We start from the raw sequence: 9370 nt of genomic DNA, 5'->3' as shown, positions 1-9370 counted from the left end.
GAAATCACTTCAAAAATAATTTGTACAAAACACAACTACTTCACGCAGACGATAATAATCATTGTGAAAATATCCGTTTGCACCAAAATGTCGATTTTGACACAAAAGAGCCCTTTTTGGCTTTGCCCCCAAACGAAATACTTTCTTCCGACCCTGAAAGGGAGGAAATAAGAAAGGAGAAGAAGAAGATAAAGGAGGAGGAGGAGAAGGGAAGAGAAGGAAAAGAGGCCAAGAGAAGAAGGAGAAGAGGGGAGGGAGGAGGATAATATCTCGATCAAGACTACGAAAGTTTCAGCTCCCGTTCGCATTTTTTAAACCATCATGCCAACAGCTATTTCACTTTTTTTATTACACAATATTTTTTTTTTTTTTAGATTTGACAGATAAGGACCAATTTTAAAGGGCTATAAATGTTAAAACGATCGTAATATCACACGTTCAGGGAGGAATCACCTTTTTTGTGGGGGGGCAGGAGCTTCTGCATTTATTTTAAAGTCAAAATAAATTTGATATTAAAGGTCAAGTCCACCCCTGCAAAATGTTGATTTGAATATTATATAGAAAAAATGAAAATAGCATAACGCTGAAAATTTCATCAAAATCGGATGTAAATTAAGAAAGTTATGGCATTTTGAAGTTTCGCTTATTTTTCACAAAATAATGATATGCACAACTCAGTGACATGCAGATGAGTCGGTCGATGATCTCCATCACTCACTATTTCTTTTGTTTTTTTATTGTTTGAATTATACAATATTTCATTTTGTATAGATTTTACAATAAGGACCAAGTTGACAGAACCATATAGTATTAAACAATGCTAATTCCACATTTTCCGCCAGGAATTAATCATTGTTTAATGTGACAATGAGGAGAAAATTAAAATATTTCATATAATAAATTGCAAAAGAAATAGTGAGCGGATGACATCATCGGTCTCCTCATTTGCATATACTGACCAGGATGTAACTGTTTTGTTAAGCGAAACTTTGAAATATAACTTTCTTATCTTGTATCCGATTTTGATGAAATTTTCAGTGTTATGTTTGTTTGATTTTTTTCCTTTTTATTCAAATCAACTTTTTGTTGCGGTGGACTTGTCCTTTAAACTACAATGTGACAATTTTATAACAGTGTCATAACAAAATTTAGACATGAATACAATTTAATGATAAGACAAAGTAGTAAAAAATAAATGCAGTATTAAACTATATAAATGCTTGAGTAATAGCAGCCAAAAGGGAAAAGGGCTACAGTGGCGTATACAGGCGGGGGCAAGCTGCCCCCCCCCCCCTGGTGGGGTTCACCGGGAAAATAAGAAAAGGAGAAAGAAAGAAAGGGAAAAGAAAAAAAGAGGAAAGGGGGAAAAGAAAACTAAGAAAAAACATAAAAAGGGGACTGAACGGAAAGAACTTGGGAAAAGGAATGAAAGAAGGACAATGCAGGTGAGAAAAAACAATTTTCCCCGGTATACAAATACATCAGCATGATTAGTAAGACAGGAAAATAAATTAAAAGATGACAAAAAGGCAAACAAAAGCGGGAAATGAAGATAGAATGGAATGAGGGGGAATGAGGCAAAATCTAAATTGGAAAATAAAGAAAAGGGACAAGATATTATACTACCGGGCTGCTGAGGATTGAAGATAACGAGCGGGAAGAAAGATGGATGGTATATAACATAATTTCGTATGAAAGTCTATCATAAACTTGCTAAATCTCCAAAGCTACCGGGGGCTCTGTCCAAGAGTCAAGACCCCGTGCAGTGGGGGCTCTTTATCTGTAACCTTAGGGCTCTATAACGGGCCCCTATGGACCCTTTGTGCATTAAGCTTTGCGTTGAAGCACTGGCGTACGGAGAGGGGGGGGGGTGGTTCTACAGCCAAGGGGAAATAAATGAAAATGAAGGAGACAGCAAAATGAGATGAATAAAAATATACATGACATGATGATATGATGTAAAAATTGATAATTAGAATTTCATTTCAAAAGTCTATTTTTCTTTCTGGCTCGCTTCTTTCAAAATATTTGGATGATTACGGTATAAACTGCACTGAATTTATGTGTTGTGTGAAAGCAGCTATATACACGCAATTTGATTAAAATTAGTGGCCATCTGTAAGGTTTAAAATGGCTTTAATATCAAGAGGTTCCGGGGTGGGAGCACTGTTGTATAGATGAGTTTGGACCATGGCCCCTAAAAGTTCTACAATAAACCAAACAACAACAAAAAAGGAGGAAAGAAAGAAAAGCGAAGGAAAAGTGTATAATATTTTTCTGAATATCACGTCAAAATCTGTCTTCACGTTAGATTCTTACGAAAAGGTCTATTTTTATCTCGCTCACTTCGCTCGCTCGGGACTTATATTAAGCTACTTCTTGCCACAAGCGTCATACTGGGCCCCTCGAGCATATTATAGAGCTTTGGCTGCGCACAATCACAAAAATTCTGTTCACCGTGGCGTACAAAAAAATATTATTATATCATCTTTTTAACACTATGTCAAAGTCTATCACAAAATTGGATTTTTGCATCAAAAATGTCAAAATTTTTGCTCTCTCTCTCTTTCTCTCCCCCCCCCCCCCCCCCTCTCTCTCTATATATATCGCCCCCTCAAAATGTTTGCTTTATGATGCCATTGCCTGTTCCATAAAATATGACCGGGAATATTTTTGGCTGTTGCCCCCCCCCCCCGGCCACCGACCCCTGTTACGCCACTGGCTACATGGAAACGAATTATACATGACTTGTATTCCATAGGTCTGGAACAAAAATCTGACGTCACAAATCATCAGAAAAGGAGAAAGAAGAAAAATTGAGAAAATAAAGTGTGCATGTGTGTGCAAGTGGGTGAAAGTGCAGGTATGATATTTAAGAATACTTGGATAAAAGACCTCAAGATCAATAGAATGTCTGGGATCCATGCTAGTATCATACACACCAAATTATATGAGCCTAGGTTAACTCAAACTAAAGTTATCGCGTTTACAAGGACTTCAGAAAGGTCAGATGAAAACATGTCACTGCATGTGACCTTGACCTTGGACTTTTAGGCACCCTGGGATCCATGCTTGTATCGTACACCAAAAGAGTTATCGCGTTTGAAATGACTCTAGAAGGGCAAGATGAAAACATGTCACTGTGACCTTGACCTTTGAACTTTTGACCAAATTGACCTTAAAATCAAAAGGCTTTCTGGGATTCAAGCTAGTATCATACACTCCAAATTATATGAGCCAAGGTTTAGTTAAACTGAAATTATCGCGTTTACAAGGACTTCAGAAGGGTAAGATGCATGTGACCCTGACAGCCATGCAATCGGACGGACGGACACCGAGCGTGATACGATAATACGTCCCATAGGACGGGCGTATATAAAAGTAATCAAAATCGAATTTGAATTAAGACAGCAGCTATGATATTTTACAATTTTACCTAAATTTGACAAAATAAAAATCCTTGTCGATAGGCAAGTTAACCGGTAAAATTACCCACTCCGTTTTTTTGTCTCACCTGCATAGCAGAGTGAGACTATAGGCGCTGCTTTTCCGACGGCGGCGGCGGCGCCGTCAACATCAAATCTTAACCTGAGGTTAAGTTTTTGAAATGACACCATAACTTAGAAAGTATATGGACCTAGTTCATGAAACTTGGCCATAAGGTCAATCAAGTATTACTGAACATCACATGACCAAGGTCAAAGGTCATTTAGGGTCAATGAACTTAGACCATGTTGGAGGAATCAACATCAGAATCTTTACCTGAAGTTAAGTTTTTGAAATGACGTCATAACTTAGAAAGTATTTGGACGTAGTTCATGAAACTTGGACATAAGGTTAATCAAGTATCACTGAACATCCTGCATGAGTTTTATGTCATATGACCAAGGTCAAAGGTCATTTAGGGTCAATGAACTTTGGCCGAATTGGGTGTATCTGTTGAATTCCCATCATAACTTTGAAAGTTTATGGATCTGATTCATGAAACTTGGACATAATAGTAATCAAGCATCACTGAACATTTTGTGCAAGTTTCAGGTCTCATGATTAAGGTCAAAGGTCATTTCGGGTCAATGAACTTTGGCCGAATTGGGGGTATCTGTTGAATTACCATCATAACTTTGAAAGTTTATGGATCTGATTCATGAAACTTGGACATTAGAGTAATCAAGTATCACTGAACATCCTGTGTGCATTTCAGGTCACATGACCAAGGTCAAAGGTCAATGAACTTTGGCCGAATCTGGTATATCTGTTGAATTACCATCATAACTTTGAAAGTTTATGGATCTGATTCATGAAACTTGGACATAAGAGTAATCAAGTATCACTGAACGTCATGTGCGAGTTTCAGTTCACATGATCAAGGTCAAAGGTCATGTAAGGTCAATGAACTTTGGCCATGTTGGGTTTTTTTTTGTTGAATAACCATCATATCTCTGTAAGTTTATAGGTCTAGTTCATAAAAAGTGGACATAATAGTAACCATGTATCACTGAACATCTTGTGCGAGTTAGAGTAGTTTTCAAAGTCAGCGCTGCTGCGATATTGAACTGTGTGATGCAGGTGAGACGGCCAGAGGCATTCCACTTGTGTTATTTGAAATATGAACAAAACTGTATTTTTCATAATGTAATTGGTTTTTCCCTGAAAATGTGGAATGGCCATTTTTGTAACCTATTCTGTGATCAATGCAGAGCTTCCTTATCGCCTTATCTGCAAAAGTTAATGTGTTATGTAATTTCTTATAAAATACAAAAGAAAATGTGAGTGTGTGACACCATCGGCTCTCTCATATCACATGTGTTGTATGCACATAACTGTTACGAAAAAAAACCGAAATTTTTGAAATTTCGTTCTTATTCAAAATCTGATTTCGATGAAATTTTCAGCATGATGCTTGTATTATTTGTCTCTATTTAATACTAAAACCGTGCTAAAGCTACCCCCCCCCGGATCTGGGCCGTTGAACACACGATTGCAACGAATTTAAATGCGTGTGTGAGTGCGTGTGTGGGTGTGTGTGAGGGTGAGTGTGGGTGTGTGTGCATGAGAGTGTGTGTAGGGGTGTATTAGAGTTTTTGCAGATGTGTATGAATCAGATACGTCTGGGACCGACCTTTAACGTGACCATCCAGAGACGTGACCCCGGCGTGACCCATTCTTGAACCTGCAACAGTAATCCCCCCCCACATAGCTTGATTAAAAGAAGCGCACGCCACAACACCCACATACTCTCACCACCAATGTTTAAAGTTATGAACAAGTTGTCAACAATTTAAAGGTCAAGTCCACCCCAGTAAAATGTTGATTTGAATAAATAGGGAAAAATCAAACAAACATAATGCTCAAAATTTCATCAAAATCGGATGTAAAATAAAAAAAAAGTTATGGCATTTTGAAGTTTTCGCTTATTTTTTCACAAAACAGTGATATGCACAACTCAGCGACATGGAAATGGTTCAGTCGATGATGTCCGTCACTCACTATTTCTTTTGTTTTTATTGTTTGAATTATACGATATTTCATTTGTTGTTGTTGCATATTTGACAATAAGAACCACCTTGATTGAACCATATAGTATTAAACATGTTAAAGGTCAAGTCCACCACAGAAAAAAGTTGTTTTGAATCAAAAGAGGAAAATCAGACTAGCATTATGCTGAAAATGTCATCAAAATCGGATGTGAAATAAGAAAATTATGACATTTTGAAATTTCACTTTTTCAAAAAATAGTTATATATGCACAATTTACCCACATGCATAATTATGAGAGAATCGATGATGTCCCTCACTCACTATTTCTTTTGTTTTTTATTGTTTGAATTATGCAATATTTCAATTTTTACAGATTTGACAAAAAGGACCAACTTGACTGAACCATATGTTAAGCAACGGTAACTCCACATGTTCAGTGAGAAATAAAACTTTATTAAGAGAAAATTAGAATATTTCATATTTCAAATAATAAAATACAAAAGAAAAAGTGAGTGATGTCATCAGTTCCCTCATTTGCATACCGACCAGGATGTGCATATAACGACTATTTGTGAAATTAAGCGGAACTTAAAAATGTCATAACTTTCTTATTTTACATGCGATTTTTATGAAATTTTCAGTGTTATCCTCGTTGGATTTTTCTCTTTTTAATCTTTTTTGTTGGGGTGGACTTGTCCTTTAAACGATGCTTATTCAACATATTCAGGGAGGAATTGGTAGTTGTTTCCCTTGTCAACATAGAGAAAATTAGAATATTTCAATATTACAAAAGATAGTGAGTGAATGACGTCATCAGTCTCCTCATTTGCATTCCGACCAGGATGTACATATAGTCTAGGAGCCAGGGGGCTTTATTCAGAATTTTTGGTGGGGAAGGTTTGACAAGCTTATCCGGGGTAAAATTGTGCGCTGATTCCAAAAATGCCACTCTTATTGACCGTACTCACGCCATTTTGGTCATTTTGGCCAAATTTTGGCCAAAACTGACCATTTTGACCACTCTTTGGAAAATGGTCCCTTAACAGACTGCTTTTGTAGCCACATGCAATTAAAAGGGTCTATCTTAAGTAAAAATGCACACAGATTCCAGATAAAGTGCTTTCATTTGCCAAATCACAATAGCAGTGGTCATTTTGGCCATAATTTGGCCAAAAATGAAAATTTTCATGATTTTTTGGCCGAAATGTGTTACAAATATTGATCAGAGCTACGACTGGATGTTTTTAGAAATCCACATTTATTTTCAAAATGTGCGCTGGATCATAACCATCAACCTCATGTAATTTATTCCGTCAGTTTTGACCTATGAGGGTCATTTTGGGTGCTTTAGACATAACTGACCATTCGCGCAATTTGCATTATTAACTGTTCAAATAGGCAGGAAATTGAGGCCTTCAGCATGTTTTTTCTTCTTCCCTTATAAAATGAGAATGCATTTAAATGTCGTTCATGTGTAAAATTTTATGCTGATTCCAAATATATCAGTCTAAATGACCCTATTTAACAGTTTAAGGTCATTTTAGCCACTTATGACCCTTAAAATGACCAATGACATCAGTTCAATTATCCAAAAATACTTTGAATGTTACCAGAGTCGTTACAAGGGCATACTGTGACACCTAACATTGGTGTATTAATCCTTGAAATTGAACATCTCAAAAGTATTTTGACCTCATGCAATTTGTTCCATCAGTTTTGACCTATGAGGGTTACTTGGCCTACTTTAGCCACAACTGACCATTCACGCAGTTTTGCATATAATAAACTGCACATAGACAGGAATTTCAGGTCTTCAGCGTGTTTTATCTTCTTCCCATATAAAATGAAAATGCATGCAAAAGTTCATCTTATGTAAAATGTGATGCTGATTCCAAATATATTAGTCTAAATGACCCAATTTAACAGTTTGAGGTCATTTTGGCCACTTATGACCCTTAAAATGACCAATGACATCAGTTCAATTTATCCAAAAATACTTTGAATGTTACCAGAATCGTTACAAGGGCATACTGTGACACCTAACATTGGTGTATTAATCCTTGAAATTAAACATCTCAAAAGTATTTTGACCTCATGCAATTTGTTCCATCAGTTTTGACCTATGAGGGTTACTTGGCGTACTTTAGCCACAACTGACCATTCACGCAGTTTTGCATATAATAAAATGCTCATAGACAGGAATTTTAGGTCTTCAGCGTGTTTTATCTTCTTCCCATATAAAATGGAAATGCATTCAAAAGTTCATCTTATGTAAAATGTGATGCTGATTCCAAATATATCAGTCTAAATGACCCAATTTAACAGTTTAAGGTCATTTTGGCCACTTATGACCCTTAAAATGACCAATGACATCAGTTCAATTTATCCAAAAATACTTCGAATGTTACCAGAATCTTAACAAGGGTGTGCTGTAATACCCAACACTGGTGAATGAATCCTTAAAATTGAGCATCCCCAAAGTTGACTACCTTGGTCATTTTGGCCACCTTGACCCCCCGGCCAGCCCTGCTCATTGTGTATGTTAATTCAGGTGATATCGAACATGGTGAGGAGAAATTTTGGATTGCATTAATATTAGCATCAATTATTGTTAAATGGGGAAGTTTGAAAGCTTCTTGGTGGAAGTCAATGAAATTATTCCACACAGACCATAACTATTGGACCCTGTGGTCATTTTGACCACGTTTCCCTCAATATTGACCAGTGATTATGGACCCTAGGAATCTCCAATTAGTGGAGAGATCAGCTAAGAGAGAGATATTGATTGCTTTGATGAGTCAAAAAGGGCTCAAATGCTGGTCAGTATCATTATCAGCATGAGCTACCAATAATCGGTGAAGAGTGTCGATAATTGTGATAAAATCCTTTACATCGTGCATACATAAGTTTGTTTGACCATGGCACTGTGGTCATTTACATGATTTTAGCCACCTTGACCACACAGTAAATGTTTATGGAAACCTCACATATATGGGGCAGTAAATTCAGGAATGAGACACTTCACCATCATTTACATGTTATTCTAAGACACTTTTCTAGATTAATGTAGATTAATGATTCCAAATATATTAGTCTTAATGACCATTTATGAGCTAGTGGTCATTTTGGTCGCTTTTGGTCCCGACAATGACCAATCACATTTGCATGTATCAAAGAGGATTCAAATGTTGTTGTCGCTCAGTATTGTTAATAAGATGTATTATATCAATTATTGATTTTAATATGATATGACTAATAGCACATTATCAAAATTTTGAAACCAATTTGGCCATTTTGACTATCGCATGTATGACTTTTGTAAATAAACATGACAGGAGCAATTGTGGAAATGTGTTCAATCCCTTTCGATTGGAAATATTAAAAGCTCACCTTGAGTAAAAAAATTGTGCCAAATACCTCACCATTTGGTCATCATGTGGTCATTGAGTAGCCATAACATCATTCCCTCCTTTTTTATTTAAATTATACAGATAACTATATTCTAGAGGAAGGCACTAATCCTGAACTCAAAGGTGCGTCGTTACAAAGCTATTGGTCAAAGTGGATTTCACGAATAGATTTAACCATGGTGCATTTTTATTACCTTTGCCATTTTGTGTAATGTTTCACAAACCTCACATTGGCATGATTGGTAAAGTTGAAAGTGGAAAACTTGCCCTAAATTGTTAGAGTGACCAAAATTCGGCACAGAGAATAATTTCATATAGAGAATGTATTTTATTACCCAGTACGTCTTCAAAAAGAATTAAGGGTAAGTTTGCTGCTCACCAATCATGCCAATGTGAGCTTTGTGAATCACTGTACAAGAAAAAACAAAGATTGTAAAAATGAATGATAGTCAAAACTCTTTGTGAACTTCACTGTGACCTAT

Source organism: Lytechinus variegatus, chromosome 2, assembly GCF_018143015.1.
Source record: "Lytechinus variegatus isolate NC3 chromosome 2, Lvar_3.0, whole genome shotgun sequence".
In the NCBI taxonomy this organism is placed as follows: Eukaryota; Metazoa; Echinodermata; class Echinoidea; order Temnopleuroida; family Toxopneustidae; genus Lytechinus; species Lytechinus variegatus.
This window is presented reverse-complemented; position numbering follows the sequence as displayed.